This window comes from Pseudophryne corroboree, chromosome 3 (assembly GCF_028390025.1).
Source record: "Pseudophryne corroboree isolate aPseCor3 chromosome 3, aPseCor3.hap2, whole genome shotgun sequence".
NCBI lineage: Eukaryota > Metazoa > Chordata > Amphibia > Anura > Myobatrachidae > Pseudophryne > Pseudophryne corroboree.
The window spans coordinates 553,770,890-553,794,439 of record NC_086446.1 but is presented as its reverse complement, the minus strand read 5'-3'; positions in this window follow the sequence as shown (position 1 = coordinate 553,794,439).

Here is a 23,550-nt window from a genome sequence, read left to right as displayed (position 1 = left end):
GCCACAGTCATGTGGCAGACCCTGTTGCTGAAATGATTGGTTTGTTAAAGTGTGCATGACCTGTTTATACAACATAAGGGTGGGTGGGAATGCCCAAGGACAATTCCATCTTGCACATATTTTTTTTGTCTGCCCTATCAGTCCAGGGGTGCTGCCCCACTGCTGTTTAAGTCCTGGGGTGCTGTTGCCTCTCTGCTGTGCTGTGTAATTCTCCAGGGGTGCTGCCTATGCTGTATAAGTCCAGGGGTGCTGCCATATAATTCCAGGGGGCTGCTATATATAATCCTAAATTTAAATTAAAGCCTAGAGCAGATATGAAGCAAGCTTCAACATCACAAACAGATTTGTGAAAACATAGCCGCAAAGGTGGAAATGGAAATTGACAGAGTGTTTTAAAATAAAGTGGGGAGAGACCACATTTGTGGCCAAAGTCAGTGTGACTCAGAAGAGACTGAATCATAATTCAGCACAGCTGCCGGAGAGGAAAAAGTGATATTTTATGCCGGAGCATTAGAGACAGGTTCTTCTCAATTATTTAATGTTAGGGACTCACTCAAATAAATCGATCCAATTAGTCAACCTTAATTTTTATTTATTATTGATGTTCCACATTTTGGGATTATTTATTTAGAAGATGCGCATTTGTTGTACAGGGATCTTCTTCGAGGAACAGATTTTCAGGGATCTTGCATTGCATCAGCTTTCCATTGCACTGCAGGACTAGATGGTCCAGGAGCTCTTGTGAGGCACAAACAGTTACTGTATAAGGCCCAGTATGGAATCTCATGGTGGTTTACAGCCAGGAAGATGACTGGTTTGCCAGGCAGAGTCATGCTGTGGGCACAGAGGTTAGCATTTCTTCCTCCCACAGTCCTACTTATAGTATGAAATGAGTTTAACCGGTAGAGTGGTAAGGTCCACTAGGGCATGGGCTCAATATCAAAATAATTCACTGCACAGACGTTTTTAGTACTTTACCGAACCCACCTGAACTCATCTTGCCCCATCCAGGGCTGCTGTGGGGCTCAGGAGGGGCTGCTAAAACATCTAAGGAGCTGCTTTATTTAAAAATAAAATATGATTAAAATAAACAAGACACACAGGTATGCTCACATGCATGTATCTGGGACACACAGGTATGCTCACATGCATGAAACTGGGAGCTGTGAAAAGCAAAAATAAGGCATCTGCCACAATATATGTAAATAAAAAAGGAATAAAAAATGGAAAAAAAGAAACCCATGAGATTTTCACAAAACTCAGACTCCGCGGAGGGGAAAATATCTAATCTTGATCCTGTGGTATACATCAGTTTATTTGCATCCAATCATTAAATCTGAGATTATCTTAATCCCTGAAATTGGAGAAGGGGGTATAAATTTGAAGGCTTTAACCCCTAGTTTTTCAGTGTGTCCAGTAATGCGGTAATTAATAATTATATATTTGCTTGGTTGAAGCCTTTCTGTTCCCCGCCAATATAGGAGTGGAGGTGAAACCGGTGTGTTGTTCCTGATTGTGTGTGTGCCTCTAATTTTTTACCACTGTTTTGGCACTGTCATCTTCCTCTTGCCTCTTCTCATTATGTGAAAAGTCATCAAAGAAGGCGGTGGTATGTTTGTAGCTAGCTATTATTCATAGAACTTGGCAAGCTTTTTCCAGGGGGACCACCTGTCGCTGAAATGATGGGTTTATTAAACTGTGCATGCCCTGTTTAAACAACATATGGGTGGGAGAGCCCAATACAATTAATTCTTGCACTTCTTTATTTTCTTTGCATTATGTGCTCTTTGGGGCCTTTTTTAAAAAAACTGCCACCCTGTCTGCCACTGTAGTGCCACTCCTCGATGGGCCAGGTGTTTGTGCCGCCCACTTGTGTCGCTTAGCTTAGTCATCCAGCGACCTCTGTGCAACCTTTTGGCCTAAACACAGTATTGTGAGGGGTGAGGTATTCAGAGTAGACTGAAATGAGTGGAAATGAATGTTATTGAGGTTAATAATACTGTGGAATCGAAATTACACCTAAATTCTGTGATTCTAGCTGTTTTATGGTTTTTTTTAAAAAATCATCCAGATCCAAAACCAAAACCCAAAATGCTGGTTTTTGGCAAAACCAATCCAGATCCAAAACACAAGCAAGTATCCAGATCCAAAACCAAAACACAAAACCGCACATCTCTAAAATATATATTAACCTCACTTGCTTATTGATATATAATTTAATGAGCAAGCTTTAAAGATTATTGAAAAAGATTCTCTATAGATATCGATAATAAGTCCTAAGCAATAAAATTAAACAAATATACAAATACATAGCAATCAGTAAATGAACAGAACAGGTCTTATAAACAAATACACTTGCACTCTAAATATTTTTGCGTGCACAGTCTGGTAAATCATGAACTGGAAAATCCTGCTAGCAGAATCAAAGTATGGGACTGTTATGTTTAATCATATTTCCATTTTTGTCAATAATAGAGGACTCTTTGGCTAAACATTTTATTGCAATGATATTAAAAACAAAATATGAATAAAATATCCAGCATTTTTAAGTGTATTAGCAAAAGGTAAATTATATCCTGTTTCCTAATGTTCCAGAATAACTGAGATATTACAAAAGTCAGGTCGAATGCTACTCGTTCAGCAAAGGGCTGCAAAGCTGAGAGGTGCCGGGCTGGATAGGCTCTCTCCCCACTCTGCATCCCTGTGCTGAGCTCATGTCCCTGCTGCTGCTGGCTGCTACACCTGTCACACTCTATGACAGGCAGCGATGCCAGCAGCATGAAGCCTCCCCTCCCCCACCCCTGTGACAGACAGTGTGTGGACCTAAAGGGGGTGGAGCTACATGACAATAAAGGGCAGGGCTACATGGGACCAGGCTGCAGCCTGCTAGACAGGAGGATTAGCTGCTCCAGCTCAAGTTTGCCAGACTTCCTTAGGTAAGTGGATAGAAAGAGAGCGAGTGAGTGAGTGAAAATGTGTGTGTGTGTGTGTGTGTGTGTGTGTGCATGTACACAGTATCTTTGCATTTGTATGTGTATGTTTGACTGTGTATGTATGTAATGTACTGTATGTACAGTATGTATGTGTGTGTGTATGTATATGTGTATGTGGTGTGTGTGTGTGTATGTGTGACTGTGTGGCATAATGTGTCTAATGTGCTATTGTGGACATTATGTATGTAAGCATCACTGCTACATGGGGCAGTGCGTGTGTAAGCAAAACTAGTTCAGGGGGCATTGCATGTATAAGTGTCACTTGTACAGGGGGCATTTTGTGTTTAAGCATCACTGGTACAGGGAGCATTACGTGTGTAGGCATCACTGCTACAGTGGGCGTTGCGTGCATAAGCATCCCTGGTACAGGGGGCGTTGCATGTGTAAGCATTACTGGTACAGGGGGCATTGTGTGTTTAAGCATCATTGGTACAGGGGGCGTTACATGTGTAAGCATCTCTGGTGTAGGGGGCATTATATTTAAGCATCACTTGTACAGGGGGCATTACATGTGTAAGCATCACAGCTACAGGGGGAATTGCATGTATAAGCATCACTGCTGCAGTGGGCGTTGCGTGTGTAAGCGTCACTGGTTCAGGGGGTATTGTGTGTGTAAGCATCACTGGTACGGGGGCATTACAGGTGTAAGCATCACTGGTACAGGGTGTAAGCGTCACTGGCACAGGGGTCATTATGTGTGTAAGTGTCACTGGTACAGGGAGCTTTACATGTGTAAGCATCACTGGTACAGGGGGCATTTTGTGTGTAAGTGTCATTGGTACAGGAGGCATTACATGTTTAAACATCACTGGTACAGGGTGCGTTATGTGTGTAAGCATCACTGCTACAGTAGGTGTTGCATGTGTAAGCGTCACTGGTACAGGGGGCGTTGCATGTATAAGCGTTATTGTTACAAGGGGCATTATCTGTGTAAGCGTCATTGGTACAGAGTGCGTTAAATTTGTAAGCAGCACTGTTACAGGAGGGTTTAATTTTAAGCGTCACTTACACAGGTGGTGTTACGTGTGTAAGCATTACTGCTACAGGGGCATTGCATGTGTAAGTATTACTGGTACAAGGAGCATCATGTGTGTGTAAGCGTCACTGGTACAGGGGGCATTACATGTGTAAGCATCACTGGTTTAGGGGGCATTACATTTAAGTGTCACTTGTACAGGAGGCGTTACGTGTGTAAGCATCACTGCTACAGGAGGCATTGCATGTGTAAGCATCACTGCTACAGGGGGTGTTGCATGTGTGTAAGCGTCACTGGTACAGGGGGCGTTGTGTTTGTAATCATCACTGGTACAGTGAGTGTTACGTGTTTAAGCATCACTGGTGCAGGGGGCATTACATGTGTAAGCATCACTGGTACAGGGGCATTACATGTGTACGCATCATTGGTACAGCGGGCGTTACATGTGTAACCATCACTGGTACAGGGGCATTATGTGTATACGTGTCACTATTACATGGGGAGTTATGTGTGTAAGCATCACTGGTACAGGGGGCTTTACGTGTGTAAGCATTACTGGTACAGGGGGTGCTATGTGTTTAAGCATCACTGGTACAGGGGGAGTTACATTTAAGCGTCACTTGTACAGGGGGCATTACGTGTGTAAGCATCACTGCTACAGGGGGTATTACATGTGTAAGCATCACTGCTACAGGGGGTGTTGCATGTGTAAGGGTCACTGGTACAGGTAACGTTACGTGTGTTAACATCACTGGTACAGGGGGCCTTACAGGTGTAAGCATCACTGGTACAGGGGCATTATGTGTGTAAGCGTCACTGGCACAGGGGGAATTACATGTGTAAGCATCACTGGTACAGGGTGCGTTACGTGTGTAACCATCACTGGTACAGGGGGCATTACATGTGTATGTGTCACTCTTACAGGGGGAGTTATGTGTGTAAGCATCACTGGTAAAGGGGGCTTTACGTGTGTAAGCATCACTGGTACAGGGGGTGTTATGTGTTTAAGTGTCACTGGTTCATGGGGATTTACATTTAAGTATCACTTGTACAGGGGGCATTACGTGTGTAAGCATCACTGCTACAGGGGGCATTGCATGTGTAAGCATTACTGGTACAGGGGGGCATTATTTGTTTAAGCACCACTCGTACAGGGGGTTTTACATGTGTAAGCATCACTGCTACAGGCGGTGTTGTATGTGTAAGCTTCACTGGTACAGGGGTTGTTACGTGTGTAAGCGTCACTGGTACAGGGGGCATTACATGTTTAAGCATCACTGGTACATGGGGTGTTACATATGTAAGCATCACTGGGACAGGGGGCATTACATGAGTGTCACTGGTAAGGGATCATTATTTGTATAAGCGTCACTGGTACAGGGGGCATTACGTGTGTAAGCGTCACTAGCACAGGGAGCATTACGTGTGTAAGCGTCACTGGTACAGGGGTCATTATATGTGTAAGTATCACTACTGCAGGGGGTGTTACATGTCTAAGCATCACTGGTACAGGGGGCGTAGTGTGTGTAAGCATCACTGGTACATGTGGTATTTTGTGTGTAAGCATCACTACTACAGGGAGCATTATGTGTATAATCATCACTTCTACAGGGGGCATTATGTGTGCTGATTCTTTGTAAAGTATGGGAGGGCGTAAATTTATAGTTTGCAGGGGGTCACCGAACACCCTAGCACCAGCCCTGACAAAAGGGATACTCTTTGCTCTACACCAAAGGCTTTAAAGATTCATGCTAGGGTTTTTTTTATAATTGCATCACTGGAAAAATCATCTTTATGGCAAAATACCTTTGAGGGATAGGTTTATGTGGGTCATATCCAAAGGAGAGCTACACAGTAGTGTGACTAAACAAGCACGGATCATCTCTCAGAGCATACAAAAGTGAAAAAAAGAAACAATGTTAAAGGCAGTCAGAAAAAAAGGATAAACAATGTAAAATGACAACTCATTTTCCTTACATTACTTATAAAATAAAACACACCAGGACATGTCAAATTGGTGTGCCTTTATCCTTGCATTCTCAGGAGCTGCAAGGTAAAGTCTGCTTTAAATTGCACGCCCTGGGATTTGACATGCAGGTAAACCCATAGATTTCAGCATTTTAGGTGGAAATTATGAGTTACCATACGTTAACCCAGGGTTTACTGCATGTGGAAAATGCAGAATAATTGAATAAATCTAGGCATTAAGCCCAGGGCTTTCCCCACATGGTGAAACCTGTCTCTACTTGGATATGCCACCCACGTAACCTTCAATGTCTCCTATCTAATTACAGCCTCTATATGCAGTCCATATATAACCTCACATTTTTTTCTTTCGTCACTTTCACATCCTCCTGACCCTTGGCCAACATTGCTGGGTGATCATATCATACAGCCCATTAAGAACCTTTGCAATCTGACAGGACCATTACGCAATAGTTAACACCTATCCTTGTGTATCAATGCCTATTTCCCTATAGATTGTAGACCCTTCTACCCAGGGCCGGTGCTAGGGTATTCGGCGCCCTCCTGCAAACTATCAATTTTGCGCCTTTCTACAAATACAAATGTGACCGATCTCATCCTCAGAGCTGTAACTAGACATTGTGGTGCCCCCCCCCCCCTCAAGATCCATAAATATAGGGTCATAAAAAAATGACATAAAATATAGGGGCGTAAAATAATTATGACACATGGTAGTCAACATTATTCAAAATTACGCCACACGGTATTACCACTTATATACATTACGCCAGGTAGTGCCCCTTATATACATTATGCCAGATACAGCCCCCTTTTACATATTGCACCAGGAAGAGCCAGTCACAAGTTATTCCAGGTAGAGCACCCTTCTACACTTTGCGCCAGGTAGAGCACCCTTTTACACATGCAGCTTCCCCCAGCAGGGGGAAGTGCCAAAAATATAGGGGCCACAGAATAGTACCAATTCACATTACACTGCACAATAGTGTTCGCTAGTCACATTACACCTCATAGTAGTGTCCATTAGTCACATTACACTGCACAGTAGTGTCCGTTAGTCACATTACACCCCATAGTAGTGTTCGCTAGTCACATTACACTGCTCAGTGTTGTTCACTCGTCACATTACACCGCATAGTATGCCCTTTAGTCACATTATACAGCATAGTAGTGTCCGTTAGTCACATTACACTGCACAGTAGTGTCCGTTAGTCACATTACACTGCACAGTAGTGTCTGTTATTCACATTACACCGCACTGTAGCGTCCGTTATTCACATAATACCGCACAGTAGCGTCCGTTATTCACATTACACCGCACAGTAGTACCCACACAGGAGAGCACCTTATACACATTATGCGGCCAGGTAGAGCCCATTATACATATTATGCCAGGTAAATCCTTCATTCCCTCCACAGCACTGCCCCAGTACCTGCAGGAGGTCCCCGACTCCGGCGCTGCTCCTCCTCTGCCTTCTCCTCATGTCTCTCTGAGGCGCCGTTACCCCCGCAGCAGCGGCTCTGTAGGATGTCGGCAGTTATGCCGAGAGGGAGGGAATGGGTACTAATTTCTCGGGCCACGGACTGATGGAGGGCCCGGTGGGTCCCTGGTCCACCGCACTCCCTACCCCCTCCCCTCTAACTGGACAGCAGCATAAGCACGCATCTTGGCAGCACAGCACATGCTGCAGTGTGCTGTGCTGCTGTGAGGCTGCTGCTACTGCTGAGCCAATGCCTATTTGGGTAGTGGGGGGAAGTGATCACACTCCCCCCTCAAATTGGCTCAGGGCTCAGGACTCCTCCCCCCCCCACCCCCGAACCCCTACACCCTGCTCGGCACGCCAAAGTTATAAAAAAAACAACTTTTTTCACAAGGGGGCGTGGCCACACCACCCGCGATTAGGTCACACCCCCAAAATGATACCCGTCGGCCTGAGGCCGCTCTCTGGGGAAGGATGCAGGGAGAGAGCCGCGCTACATGCTGCCAGCATCAGCGGGGTTGCAGAGCAGGACGGCGCCTCCCTTCAGCACGGCGCCACCCTGCACTGCATCCCCTTGCTGAGCGGGTAGCGCCGGCTCTGCTTCTACCTCTAGGTCTGTCTGTTATTACCCAGTTTTGTTCTATTACTGTTACCCCAATTGTAAAGCGCAATTGGATATGCTGTGCTACAGTATATAAGAAACCGTAAATATATACATTTTATATAAATGTGTGCACTCAGGCATGTAGTCAGCATGTCAATATTCATAATATTGACAATGTCACCATCATTATGTTGACATGAGGTATATTTACTAAAATTAAATTTTGGAATCCTTTTCACGGATCTTCAAAATTGATTGAAATTGATTTTTTTTAATTTTCTAATATTCTTAAAAAAATCCCTCATTTACTAAAATTCGATTTTGCATGTGATTTTCAAATTGAATTAAAAGTGGCTTCATGTTTGGAAGGGATTTAGAGTTGAATTTATGAAATCCCTTCCAAATACGAACCTCAAATCCCCTTTAAAATCCCCAGCAAAATGGAATCGAAAATCGAACAGAACTTCTTCATTGCTTCCTATTGGTCCAAATGTATCAATGCATACTAATTAAAGGGGAAGCTCTCTGCTCACTGTTTTATACATGGAAACCTAAGTTATGATTTTTTAATTAATTTATTTTTAATAATTACAGCTGAAATATTTGGAAATAAGTTTAGCCCTAATATGCCTTCCAGACTGCCTTCCAGTTTATGTGTTCATATAGTTGCTGTTAAAAAAAATCTGCCTGCTCCCTGTTTGTTGCATAATCTGGGAGAAGTGGTTTATTTAATGTGCGATTATGCAATTGATGGCAGCGGAGCACAATATTAAAAACTTTTGCAAATGATATAATAATATGCCTTAGAGATTGTTTTTTAAATAAACCAAAAATGCATTCTGTCATGGATTGGGTGGCTATATGTGCCTCTTTATTATTATGCTCAGCAGGTTAGTTTGTGGATTTGACAATAGAGTCAGAAGCCAGGAGCAACAGCCATAGCCTAAATATTTTTTTTTGTAGAAGTGTAATAAATTAGAACAATACAGTAACAATTACTATTAGCTGCTTTATTAGCACATACTGGTACTGTATTTTACATAACAACCATCCATATGGCATTTGTCCCACAATAATTTTTGCATACAGGGTTGAATTGTTGAGGATGTAGGCATTATGGGACAAACCAGGATAGCCAGTTACAACATTCATGATTTTAAAATTCATTATGGCCCTCATTCCAAGTTGATCGCTAGCTGCCATTGTTCACAGCACAGCGATCAGGCTAAAATTTGGCTGTTCTGCGCATGGGTACGGGCTGCAGTATGCACGCGCGAAGTACTTTCACACAAAACTATGCAGTTTTACACAAGGGAAAGCAACACTCTTCTGTCGCTCTGTTGATCAGTGAGTGATTGACAGGAAGTGGGTGTTTCTGGGCAGAAACTGACCATTTTCCGGGAGTGTGCTAAAAAACGCAGGCGTGTCAGGCTAAAACGATGGAGTGGCTGGGGAAACGGAGGAATGGCTGGCCGAACGCAGGGCATGTTTGTGACATCAAAGTAGGAACTAAACGGACTGAGGTGATCGCAATCTAGGAGTAGGTCTAGAGCTACTCAGAAACTGCAGGAAAAGATTTTTGAGCAGTTCTGCTAATCTTTTGTTCGCTATTCTGCTAAGCTAAGATACACTTACAGAGGGCGGCAGCCTAGCGTTTGCAATGCTGCTAAAAGCAGCTAGCGAGCGATCAACTCGGAATGAGGGCCAATATCATCCAGCCAAATTGCCCAATATTATGCTCTGGTGATATCTATTGCACATTCTCAGAATTAGTATGATATCTTTAAGGATTAATATGTGCACTATTCCAGTCATGAAGATGCTGATGGTGCTCTGATTGATCCATCAGGGTTATCTCAGTCAGGTGGTGATTTGCATTGTGCAGGTAGGTGCACAACATACCTGCACATAAAATAACCTTGGACATCAATTATTACTACTTCCAAACCGCCCTACATGCTTTTGGGCACTTAAAAAGTCATCACTATCAATTTCCTACCATTAAAATGGTGTTTAGAAGCCAAAATCGAATGTCTAACATCATTCTAAACATGCAGGGATTTGAGGTTCGATTTTGAGTTCAATTTCAAATCGACTTGCAAATTGAATTTTACTTAAAGAGGGGATTTTTTTGTTAGACTATGGGAAAACATCAATGTTTTTTAGAAATTCAATTTCTTTTGGGATGTGAGTTGAATTTGGCTATAGAATCTATTTGACATTCAGTTTGGTCTTTAGTAAATCTGTTCAACCCAAATCAAATGGAAATTGAATGGAAAAAGAATGCCAAAATCCCTTCTAAATCAAAATCAAACAATAGTAAATTATGCCCGTGGTCAGAATATCAACATTTTGAAAATGTTATCCATATGAATGTTGAGTTATAATGTTGACACGTGAAATTAGAGTTAGGTTTAGGATTAGGCAGCAATTAAGTTTAGGGTTTAACTTTAAACATGACTGTAAGCAGCATGTTTCATGTTATAACACCCGCTTGGTTAAAAATGCTCTCAGTAGCATACACATGTTGGGATCTCGGTGATGGCATTGTCATGTTGAGATACTCATTGTGGATGTAGTGATTGTACAGTAAACCTCCTGACTGCATCTATATAAGTGATTATTGTGTAATCCCAACTTTATACTTCTTCATTGGCGTATTTATAATGGGTGCAGTGTGTGTGGTGCACACAGGTCCCGGGGTCCAGGTGGGCCCACAACGCACATCCTGCACCAATATTTTTTTTCCAAACTTACCCTCAGAAGTCCTGCATCAGCAGCAGCAGCACTGCAGAAATCACCAGGAAAATGGTGCTGCACCATTTTCACGGCTTTTGTGCATGCACAGTAAGGAAATCACAGAAAAATGGCCACCACACCATTTTCACAGAGACCTGTGCATGCATACTAGACTCTGGGACAGTGCTAGGGTCGCCTAGTGACCCTAGTGCCCAGAATTATGGTGCTGCCAACTAGAGAGGAGGGGGCCTGGTCAAAGCCTGCACACAGGCCTCCCCCTCTGCAGATGCGCCCCTGTACTCCTTTTAGGATCTAGTTTCTTACTCAGGATTTCCACCTCTTCCCTTGTGCTATTTAGAACTGGCCAAAACCAGTATTAAATCATTTAAAAATAAAAAGTGGAATAACCAAAGTACCTGAATTATAACTGTACATACAGTATTAACAAATTAATGCTAATTTTATTTATTTTCAGCATGCAGTAGTCAATTGTGGTATGTATCTAATTAATATTTAACCTTTAAGCTATTCCTTGGTCACAATGGAATACTGAATTGCAACAGGGTACGAAGCCATAGGATATAATGAAATCTAAGGTCATTCATTGTTGTGGGCACTTGTTATGCAGGCATACAGCTGTGGCTAGCTAGTTATAGGTGTGTAAGTGAAGCTGGTATGGGGCGAATATTTGTTTTTGGCTTTTGTTTAAAGTTCCCATGTTTATTATCTGGTTCCAGGTATCTTAAATTCTCCTGAGAATTTTCATATTTCAGTTGTGCCAGTCAAAATGTGTGGTAAAAATTAGTGATGAGCGGGTTCGGTTCCTCGGAATCCGAACCCGCCCGAACTTCACCTTTTTTTTACACGGGTCCGAGCAACTCGGATCCTCCCGCCTTGCTCGGTTAACCCGAGCGCGCCCAAACTTCTTCATCCCGCTGTCAGATTCTCGCGAGACTCGGATTCTATATAAGGAGCCGCGCGTCGCCGCCATTTTTCACACGTGCATTGAGATTGATAGGGAGAGGACGTGGCTGGCGTCCTCTCCGTTGTATTAGAAAAAAAAAACTGAGTGACTTAGTTTTAATTGTGGGGAGGATTGGGGACGGGGAGCAGCTGTTAGGGAGTACAGTGCAGGGTTTTGAGTTTAATCCGTTGTTTCTCTGCCTGAAAAAAAACGCTCCACCATATCTGTGCTCACTCAGTGTGCTGCACTGCTGCATGATATATCTGTGCTGAGTGCACTGCTCACACTGCCTAATTGTGGGGACTGGGGAGCAGTTATAGCAGGAGTACAGTGCACAGTTTTGCTGACAGTGACCACCAGTCCAGTATACGTTTGTCTGCCTGAAATGTGGTGTTTTTTTTTTCTTTCTTCATGCTAGTTTGTTAATAGCAGTCTGCTGACAGTGTCCACCAGGTCCGACCGTTATACAGTATATTATATATATAATTAAGCACTAAGCAGCAGTACAGTAGGCCACGGCTGTACCTACCTCTGTGTCGTCAGTGCACTCGTCGTCCATAAGTATAAGTAATACTATACTATCCATCCATCTACATTGTATACCTGTGGTGGTTTTTTTTTCTTTCTTCATACTAGTTTAGCAGTCTGCTGACACTGTCCACCAGGTCCGTTATACAGTATATTATATTTATATATAAGCACTAAGCAGCAATACGGTAGGCCACGGCTGTACCTACCTCTGTGTCGTCAGTGCACTCGTCGTCCATAAGTATAAGTAATACTATACTATCCATCCATCTACATTGTATACCTGTGGTGTTTTTTTTTCTTTCTTCATACTAGTTTGTTTAGCAGTCTGCTGACACTGTCCACCAGGTCCGTTATACAGTATATTATATTTATATATAAGCACTAAGCAGCAGTACGGTAGGCCACGGCTGTACCTACCTCTGTGTAATCAGTGCACTCGTCGTCCATAAGTATAAGTAATACTATACTATCCATCCATCTACATTGTATACCTGTGGTGTTTTTTTTTTCTTTCTTCATACTAGTTTGTTTAGCAGTCTGCTGACACTGTCCACCAGGTCCGTTATACAGTATATCATATATATAAGCACTAAGCAGCAGTACGGTAGGCCACGGCTGTACCTACCTCTGTGTCGTCAGTGCACTCGTCGTCCATAAGTATAAGTAATACTATACTATCCATCCATCTACATTGTATACCTGTGGTGGTTTTTTATTCTTTCTTCATACTAGTTTGTTTAGCAGTCTACTGACACTGTCCACCAGGTCCGTTATACAGTATATTATATTTATATATAAGCACTAAGCAGCAGTACGGTAGGCCACGGCTGTACCTACCTCTGTGTCGTCAGTGCACTCGTCGTCCATAAGTATAAGTAATACTATACTATCCATCCATCTACATTGTATACCTGTGGTGGCTTTTAGTTGTGCGCAAAATATGGAGAACAAAAATGTGGAGGTTAAAAAAATAGGGAAAGATCAAGATCCACTTCCACCTCGTGCTGAAGCTGCTGCCACTAGTCATGGCCGAGACGATGAAATGCCATCAACGTCGTCTGCCAAGGCCGATGCCCAATGTCATAGTACAGAGCATGTAAAATCCAAAACACAAAAGATCAGTAAAAAATTGACCCAAAAATCAAAATTAAAAGCGTCTGAGGAGAAGCGTAAACTTGCCAATATGCCATTTACGACACGGAGTGGCAAGGAACGGCTGAGGCCCTGGCCTATGTTCATGGCTAGTGGTTGAGCTTCACATGAGGATGGAAGCACTCATCCTCTCGCTAGAAAAAAGAAAAGACTTGCGGCAAAAGCACAGCAAAGAACTGTGCGTTCTTCGAAATCCCAAATCCCAAAGGAGAGTCCAATTGTGTCGGTTGCGATGCCTGACCTTCCCAACACTGGACGGGAAGAGCTTGCGCCTTCCACCATTTGCACGCCCCCTGCAAGTGTTGAAAGGAGCACCCGCAGTCCAGTTCCTGATAGTCAAATTGAAGATGTCAGTGTTGAAGTACACCAGGATGAGGATATGGGTGTTGCTGGCGCTGGGGAGGAAATTTACAAGGAGGATTCTGATGGTGAGGTGGTTTGTTTAAGTCAGGCACCCGGGGAGACACCTGTTGTCCGTGGGAGGAATATGGCCATTGACATGCCTGGTGAAAATACCCAAAAAATCAGCTCTTCGGTGTGGAAGTATTTCAACAGAAATGCGGACAACAGGTGTCAAGATGTGTGTTGCCTTTGTCAAGTTGTAATAAGGAGGGGTAAGGACGTTAACCACCTCGGAACATCCTCCCTTATACGTCACCTGCAGCGCATTCATAATAAGTCAGTGACAAGTTCAAAAACTTTGGGCGACAGCGGAAGCAGTCCACTGACCAGTAAATCCCTTCCTCTTGTAACCAAGCTCGCGCAAACCACACCACCAACTCAATCAGTGTCAATTTCCTCCTTACACAGGAAAGCCAATAGTCCTGCAGGCCATGTCACTGGCAAGTCTGACGAGTTCTCTCCTGCCTGGGATTCCTCCGATGCATCTTTGAGTGTAACGCCTACTGCTGCTGGCGCTGCTGTTGTTGCTGCTGGGAGTCGATAGTCATCCCAGAGGGGAAGTCGGAAGACCACTTGTACTACTTCCAGTAAGCAATTGACTGTCCAACAGTCCTTTGCGAGGAAGATGAAATATCACAGCAGTCATCCTGTTGCAAAGCGGATAACTGAGGCCTTGACAACTATGTTGGTGTTAGACGTGCGTCCGGTATCCGCCGTTAGTTCACAGGGAACTAGACAATTTCTTGAGGTAGTGTGCCCCTGTTACCAAATACCATCTAGGTTCCACTTCTCTAGGCAGGCGATACCGAGAATGTACACGGACGTCAGAAAAAGACTCCACAGTGTCCTAAAAAATGCAGTTGTACCCAATGTCCACTTAACCACGGACATGTGGACAAGTGGAGCAGGGCAGACTCAGGACTACATGACTGTGACAGCCCACTGGGTAGATGTATTGCCTCCCGCTGCAAGAACAGCAGCGGCGGCACCAGTAGCAGCATCTCGCAAATGCCAACTCGTTCCTAGGCAGGCTACGCTTTGTATCACCGCTTTCCAGAATACGCACACAGCTGAAAACCTCTTACGGCAACTGAGGAAGATCATCGCAGAATGGCTTACCCCAATTGGACTCTCCTGGGGATTTGTGGCATCGGACAACGCCAGCAATATTGTGCGCGCATTACATCTGGGCAAATTCCAGCACGTCCCATGTTTTGCACATACCTTGAATTTGGTGGTGCAGAATTATTTAAAAAACGACAGGGGCGGGCAAGAGATGCTGTCGGTGGCCAGAAGAATTGCGAGCCACTTTTGGCATGCAGGCACCGCGTACAGAAGACTGGAGCACCACCAAAAAAACCTGAACCTGCCCTGCCATCATCTGAAGCAAGAGGTGGTAACGAGGTGGAATTCAACCCTCTATATGCTTCAGAGGATGGAGGAGCAGCAAAAGGCCATTCAAGTCTATACATCTGCCCACGATATAGGCAAAGGAGGTGGAATGCACCTGTCTCAAGCGCAGTGGAGAATGATTTCAACGTTGTGCAAGGTTCTGCTGCCCTTTGAACTTGCCACACGTGAAGTCAGTTCAGACACTGCAAGCCTGAGTCAGGTCATTCCCCTCATCAGGCTTTTGCAGAAGAAGCTGGAGGCATTGAAGGAGGTGCTAAAACAGAGCAATTCCGCTAGGCATGTGGGACTTGTGGATGGAGCCCTTCATTCGCTTAACCAGGATTCACGTGTGGTCAATCTGTTGAAATCAGAGCACTACATTTTGTCCACCGTGCTCGATCCTAGATTTAAAACCTACGTTGGATCTCTCTTTCCAGCAGACACAAGTCTGCAGGGGTTCAAAGAACTGCTGGTGAGAAAATTGTCAAGTCAAGCAGAACGCGACCTGTCAACATCTCCTCCTTCACATTCTCCCGCAACTGGGGGTGCGAGGAACAGGCTACGAATTCCGAGCCCACCCGCTGGCGGTGATGCAGGGCAGTCTGGAGCGACTGCTGATGCTGACATCTGGTCCGGACTGAAGGACCTGCCAATGATTACTGACATGTCATCTACTGTCACTGCATATGATTCTCTCACCATTGAAAGAATGGTGGAGGATTATATGAGTGACCGCATCCAAGTAGGCACGTCAGACAGTCCGTACGTATACTGGCAGGGAAAAGAGGCAATTTGGAGGCCCTTGCACAAACTGGCTTTATTCTACCTAAGTTGCCCTCCCTCCAGTGTGTACTCCGAAAGAGTGTTTAGTGCCGCCGCTCACCTTGTCAGCAATCGGCGTACGAGGCTACTTCCAGAAAATGTGGAGAAGATGATGTTCATTAAAATGAATTATAATCAATTACTCCATGGAGACATTCACCAGCAGCAATTGCCTCCAGAAAGTACACGGGGATCTGAGATGGTGGCTTCCAGTGGGGACGAATTAATAATCTGTGAGGAGGGGGATGTACACAGTGAAAGGGGTGATGAATCGGACGATGATGATGAGGTGGACATCTTGCCTCTGTAGAGCCAGTTTGTGCAAGGAGAGATTGATTGCTTCTTTTTTGGTGGGGGCCCAAACCAACCAGTCATTTCAGTCACAGTCATGTGGCAAACCCTGTCGCTGAAATGATGGGTTGGTTAAAGTGTGCATGTCCTGTTTATACAACATAAGGGTGGGTGGGAGGGCCCAAGGACAATTCTATCTTGCACCTCTTTTTTCTTTCATTTTTCTTTGCGTCATGTGCTGTTTGGGGAGTATTTTTTAGAAGGGCCATCCTGCCTGACACTGCAGTGCCACTCCTAGATGGGCCAGGTGTTTGTGTCGGCCACTTGGGTCGCTTATCTTACTCACACAGCTACCTCATTGCGCCTCTTTTTTTTCTTCTTTGCGTCATGTGCTGTTTGGGGAGTATTTTTTGGAAGGGCCATCCTGCCTGACACTGCAGTGACACTCCTAGATGGGCCAGGTGTTTGTGTCGGCCACTTGGGTCGCTTATCTTACTCACACAGCTGCCTCATTGCGCCTCTTTTTTTTCTTCTTTGCGTCATGTGCTGTTTGGGGAGTAGTTTTTGGAAGGGCCATCCTGCCTGACACTGCAGTGCCACTCCTAGATGGGCCAGGTGTTTGTGTCGGCCACTTGGGTCGCTTATCTTACTCACACAGCTACCTCATTGCGCCTCTTTTTTTTCTTCTTTGCGTAATGTGCTGTTTGGGGAGTAGTTTTTGGAAGGGCCATCCTGTCTGACACTGCAGTGCCACTCCTAGATGGGCCAGGTGTTTGTGTCGGCCACTTGTGTCGCTTATCTTACTCACACAGCTACCTCATTGCGCCTCTTTTTTTTCTTCTTTGCGTCATGTGCTGTTTGGGGAGTATTTTTTGGAAGGGCCATCCTGCCTGACACTGCAGTGCCACTCCTAGATAGGCCAGGTGTTTGTGTCGGCCACTTGTGTCGCTTAGCTTAGCCATCCAGCGACCTTGGTGCAAATTTTAGGACTAAAAATAATATTGTGAGGTGTGAGGTGTTCAGAATAGACTGAAAATGAGTGGAAATTATGGTTATTGAGGTTAATAATACTATGGGATCAAAATGACCCCCAAATTCTATGATTTAAGCTGTTTTTTAGGGTTTTTTGTAAAAAAACACCCGAATCCAAAACACACCCGAATACGACAAGAAAAATTTGGTGAGGTTTTGCCAAAACGCGTTCGAACCCAAAACACGGCCACGGAACCGAACCCAAAACCAAAACACAAAACCCGAAAAATTTCAGGTGCACATCCCTAGTAAAAATGTGTGTAAATACCTGATATGAATAATGTCAACAATGCTCCAAATACGTAGATGAGTCTGGAGAAGGATAGAAACATTTAAAGTGTATGTAACACCACAATATAAAGAGAAATGTAAGAGTTCATTATCTCCTATATCCAATTTAAAGGATTATGTCAGAAAAAATAATATTTAATTAATAGTACATTTTCTTTTTCTTGCTTTTCTTTTAGCATTGTAATTTTAAAAAAATCATATGAAAATAGAATAAAGAATAAAGGAGCAGTGGCTAGACTAGTAGTTGTGTGTTTATGAGTTCCTCTCCCTAAATTAGATGAAAAGTCAGCTTCACTTAATCTCCCCCATAGAAATCAGAGTAATTCTGGGAAGCATTACAAACCATTGAACATGTGACATTGCACCATCATGATGGAAAACTGTACAAATGTGACTTTTCCATTAAAACTTATAGTTTAATGTATGGATAGCATATAGTAATTTCAAGTTTAAAGCATGGATTGAATTGCGGAATGTATAACCAAATGAATGTGCTTCTCAATGCTGTAACTCCAGATATATAGCAGCCAATACCTGAAAAAGACATTTTTGCTTTGATAAATGTTTATTCTCATTATATTTATAAACATATATTTTACCAACCATAAAAATGTCTCCATCCCCCAATATATCCATACCATGAATGTCCTTTCATCTAAAATTGAAAGAAAAATAGTTTCCCAACATCCACACTATGATATTCAGTTTTATAAGCTCCTGACCATCAATGTCAATGTTTGCAATTCCCCTTATTGTTCAAAATGTCTTTTTTTTTCTTTAGAGAAACAAAAAGTTTGAATACTGTACCAGAAATGTAATTCCCAAAAACTCTAGAATTACTGTATAGCAGCCAACACCTAAAAGAGAAAGTCTGCTTTTATACATTTTTCTTCCTATATATTTACAAACAAACAGTAAGTTCTACCAACCATAAATTAGAGATGAGCGGGTTCGGTTTCTTTGAATCCGAACCCGCACGAACTTCACTTTTTTTTTCACGGGTCCGAGCGACTCGGATCTTCCCGCCTTGCTCGGTTAACCCGAGCGCGCCCGAACGTCATCATGACGCTGTCGGATTCTCGCGAGGCTCGGATTCTATCGCGAGACTCGGATTCTATATAAGGAGCCGCGCGTCGCCGCCATTTTCACACGTGCATTGAGATTGATAGGGAGAGGACGTGGCTGGCGTCCTCTCCATTTAGATTAGATTTAGAAGAGAGAGAGAGAGAGAGATTGCTGTGATACTGTAGATTAGAAGAGAGTGCAGACAGAGTTTAGTGACTGACGACCACAGTGACCAGTGACCACCAGAGACAGTGCAGTTGTTTGTTTTATTTAATATATCCGTTCTCTGCCTGAAAAAAACGATACACAGTCACACAGTGACTCAGTCTGTGTGCACTGCTCAGCCCAGTGTGCTGCACATCAATGTATTGTATATAAAGCTTATAATTGTGGGGGAGACTGGGGAGCACTGCAGGTTGTTATAGCAGGAGCCAGGAGTACATGATAAATAATATTATATTAAAATTAAACAGTGCACACTTTTGCTGCAGGAGTGCCACTGCCAGTGTGACTAGTGGTGACCAGTGCCTGACCACCAGTATATTAGTAGTATTGTATACTATCTCTTTATCAACCAGTCTATATTAGCAGCAGACACAGTACAGTGCGGTAGTTCACGGCTGTGGCTACCTCTGTGTCGGCACTCGGCAGGCAGTCCGTCCATCCATAATTGTATTATAATATATACCACCTAACCGTGGTTTTTTTTTCATTCTTTATACCGTCGTCATACTAGTTGTTACGAGTATACTACTATCTCTTTATCAACCAGTGTACAGTGCGGTAGTTCACGGCTGTGGCTACCTCTGTGTCGGCACTCGGCAGGCAGTCCGTCCAACCATAATTGTATTATAATATATACCACCTAACCGTGGTTTTTTTTTCATTCTTTATACCGTCGTCATACTAGTTGTTACGAGTATACTACTATCTCTTTATCAACCAGTGTACAGTGCGGTAGTTCACGGCTGTGGCTACCTCTGTGTCGGCACTCGGCAGGCAGTCCGTCCATCCATAATTGTATTATAATATATACCACCTAACCGTGGTTTTTTTTTCATTCTTAATACCGTCGTCATACTAGTTGTTACGAGTATACTACTATCTCTTTATCAACCAGTGTACAGTGCGGTAGTTCACGGCTGTGGCTACCTCTGTGTCGGCACTCGGCAGGCAGTCCGTCCAACCATAATTGTATTATAATATATACCACCTAACCGTGGTTTTTTTTTCATTCTTTATACCGTCGTCATACTAGTTGTTACGAGTATACTACTATCTCTTTATCAACCAGTGTACAGTGCGGTAGTTCACGGCTGTGGCTACCTCTGTGTCGGCACTCGGCAGGCAGTCCGTCCATCCATAATTGTATTATAATATATACCACCTAACCGTGGTTTTTTTTTCATTCTTTATACCGTCGTCATACTAGTTGTTACGAGTATACTACTATCTCTTTATCAACCAGTGTACAGTGCGGTAGTTCACGGCTGTGGCTACCTCTGTGTCGGCACTCGGCAGGCAGTCCGTCCATCCATAATTGTATTATAATATATACCACCTAACCGTGGTTTTTTTTTCATTCTTTATACCGTCGTCATACTAGTTGTTACGAGTATACTACTATCTCTTTATCAACCAGTGTACAGTGCGGTAGTTCACGGCTGTGGCTACCTCTGTGTCGGCACTCGGCAGGCAGTCCGTCCAACCATAATTGTATTATATACCACCTATTCGTGGTTTTTTTTTCATTCTTTATACCGTCGTCATACTAGTTGTTACGAGTATACTACTATCTCTTTATCAACCAGTGTACAGTGCGGTAGTTCACGGCTGTGGCTACCTCTGTGTCGGCACTCGGCAGGCAGTCCGTCCATCCATAATTGTATTATATACCACCTAACCGTGGTTTTTTTATACCACCTAACCGTGGCAGTCCGTCCATGTGCTGATTGGGGAGGGTTTTTTGGAAGGGACATCCTGCGTGACACTGCAGTGCCACTCCTAGATGTGCCCGGTGTTTGTGTCGGCCACTAGGGTCGCTAATCTTACTCACACAGCTACCTCATTGCGCCTCTTTTTTTCTTTGCGTCATGTGCTGTTTGGGGAGGGTTTTTTGGAAGGGACATCCTGCGTGACACTGCAGTGCCACTCCTAGATGTGCCCGGTGTTTGTGTCGGCCACTAGGGTCGCTAATCTTACTCACACAGTCAGCTACCTCATTGCGCCTCTTTTTTTCTTTGCGTCATGTGCTGTTTGGGGAGGGTTTTTTGGAAGGGCCATCCTGCGTGACACTGCAGTGCCACTCCTAGATGGGCCCGGTGTTTGTGTCGGCCACTAGGGTCGCTAATCTTACTCACACAGCTACCTCATTGCGCCTCTTTTTTTCTTTGCGTCATGTGCTGTTTGGGGAGGGTTTTTTGGAAGGGACATCCTGCGTGACACTGCAGTGCCACTCCTAGATGGGCCCGGTGTTTGTGTCGGCCACTAGGGTCGCTTATCTTACTCACACAGCGACCTCGGTGCAAATTTTAGGACTAAAAATAATATTGTGAGGTGTGAGGTATTCAGAATAGACTGAAAATGAGTGTAAATTATGGTTTTTGAGGTTAATAATACTTTGGGATCAAAATGACCCCCAAATTCTATGATTTAAGCTGTTTTTTAGTGTTTTTGGAAAAAAACACCCGAATCCAAAACACACCCGAATCCGACAAAAATAATTCGGTGAGGTTTTGCCAAAACGCGTTCGAACCCAAAACACGGCCGCGGAACCGAACCCAAAACCAAAACACAAAACCCGAAAAATTTCAGGCGCTCATCTCTACCATAAATATGCCCTTTTACATCAAAATCTTTGTACTGTGGATGTCATCTTCCCTATACTTCAATACAGATTATGTTTTGTAACTCTGTACCCACCATAAGGTATCATTTTACAGAAGAAAAATAATTGTATCAAGTTTCTTGAATAAACACACTGTTAATAAAGAACAGGGTGTCATGCACTGGCATATCTATAATGGGTGCAGTGTGTGCAGTGCACATGGGCCCCTGTTGTACAGGGGGACCCCCACCACACTCCTTGCACCAATTATGTTTAATACTCACCATCTAGGAGTCCCTTGGCACAGGGGCAGTGCTGCAGAAATCACTGGAAAAATGGTGCTGTACCATTTTCCCGGTGTTTCGTACATGCATAGTAGGAAACTCACTGGGAAAAGGACCACCGTCCCATTTTCCCAGAGATCTGTGCATGTTCCCTAGGCTCTGGGACATCACTATGGTCCCTAGTGCCAAGAGTCTCTGCGCTGCCAGCTAGAGAGGAGGGGGCCTGGAGTGGGCCGGTGCAAGCTTTATTGGCACCCTAGGCAAAACTTCTGCCTACTGCCCCTTCCCCCTACCTGCCCTTCAGATGAAAGGCATGCTGGTGGTCTCCCCCACCCCCAGTCTGTTGCATGGCTGCTCTCTTCTCCCCATCTTTCCAGTCTGTGTTGGTGCCTGCTGCTCACACCTTTCCCCCCCTCATCTCTGTTAAATCCTCTGTTCTATTACCCCCACCATCTGTGTGCATGTCTGCTGCTCATCTCCCCCCCCCCCTCCACACACTGCTGCTCTCCCCCACTTTCCTTATCAAATGCAGGCAGTGCACTGTGCAGCCACCTTACCTGCAGGCTGCGATGCAGAGTAGGGACTGAGTAGTCTGTGAAAAAGCCTGGAATGAAGAGCAGCACTGCATGTCACCCCCAGCCAGGACTCCCGGAGCTGTCAAAGTTACTGCCTGTGCCGGGTGGAGGCGGAGCTGGAGGCTGCAATACGGGAGCTTGGCAGTTACAGCTACTGTAAGATACGAGTGTCGGGGGGATTGCGGCAGCTGTGAAAGGTAGGACCACACTACCTTTTTCATGTAGATGTAGCTGTCCGCCCCCTCAGGTCCTGGTGCCCCTAGGCAGCTGCCTAAAGCTGCCTAGTGGAAGCTCCGGCCCTGCCTGGAGGGAGACTGCACACAGGACTCCTCCTTTCTAGAAATGGCCCTGGTTTCATGGTAATGGACAATCTGCATACCAAATACAGAATGGGACTAGATATGTCAGGACACAAAATACACAAAAGCATTGAGCAACGAAACCAGCAAGGCAGCAAATGTAGGAGGCAAAAAATGAAGGGTCTAACAGAATACCAATGAGCGGTAAACTTACATTTAAATAACAAAACAGTTGTATAGAACAAAACCATGAAGCATGATGGGTCCAGGGAAGATACTAAATGTCACTCTGCACTATTTATATTATTAATCAGGCTATTAGCGCAGAGTGACCTTAAGTATTTTTGTTTCTCCTATTTAAAATAGGAGATTTATATATTTTTTATGCTTACACAGGCATAATTGACACCCTGCAGCTGATTATAATTTACCACCATTGGGGTTATTTGATTGTTAAGGTTTTCTTATTTAACATTAGTGCCAAGAGACCAATTGTAGAAAAGTAGTTGGGTCCAGGGAAGATCCCTGAAAAATATAGGAAAAAGTAGAGAAGCATAGGCCAAGGGGATAATATTATAATATATTATAATATATAATCAAGTCTCTAATACAATGGGGGAATCATTTATACAGAAAATAATGCACTGCTAGATAGGTGTTGAGAGAAAGGCTATGTAACTTTCCCACATCTCTAATAAGCCTTGTAAAATATTTTCAAACACATTTCAACATAAGTTGTGGCATAACTTGCTGCAGGCAATAATTTAAAAGTAGCGGTGAGGGCATTTAGTAAGGTCTACAGATAGATGGGGGAAGTAATCTTGTCTAGGATTTTTCCGGTAAGAGT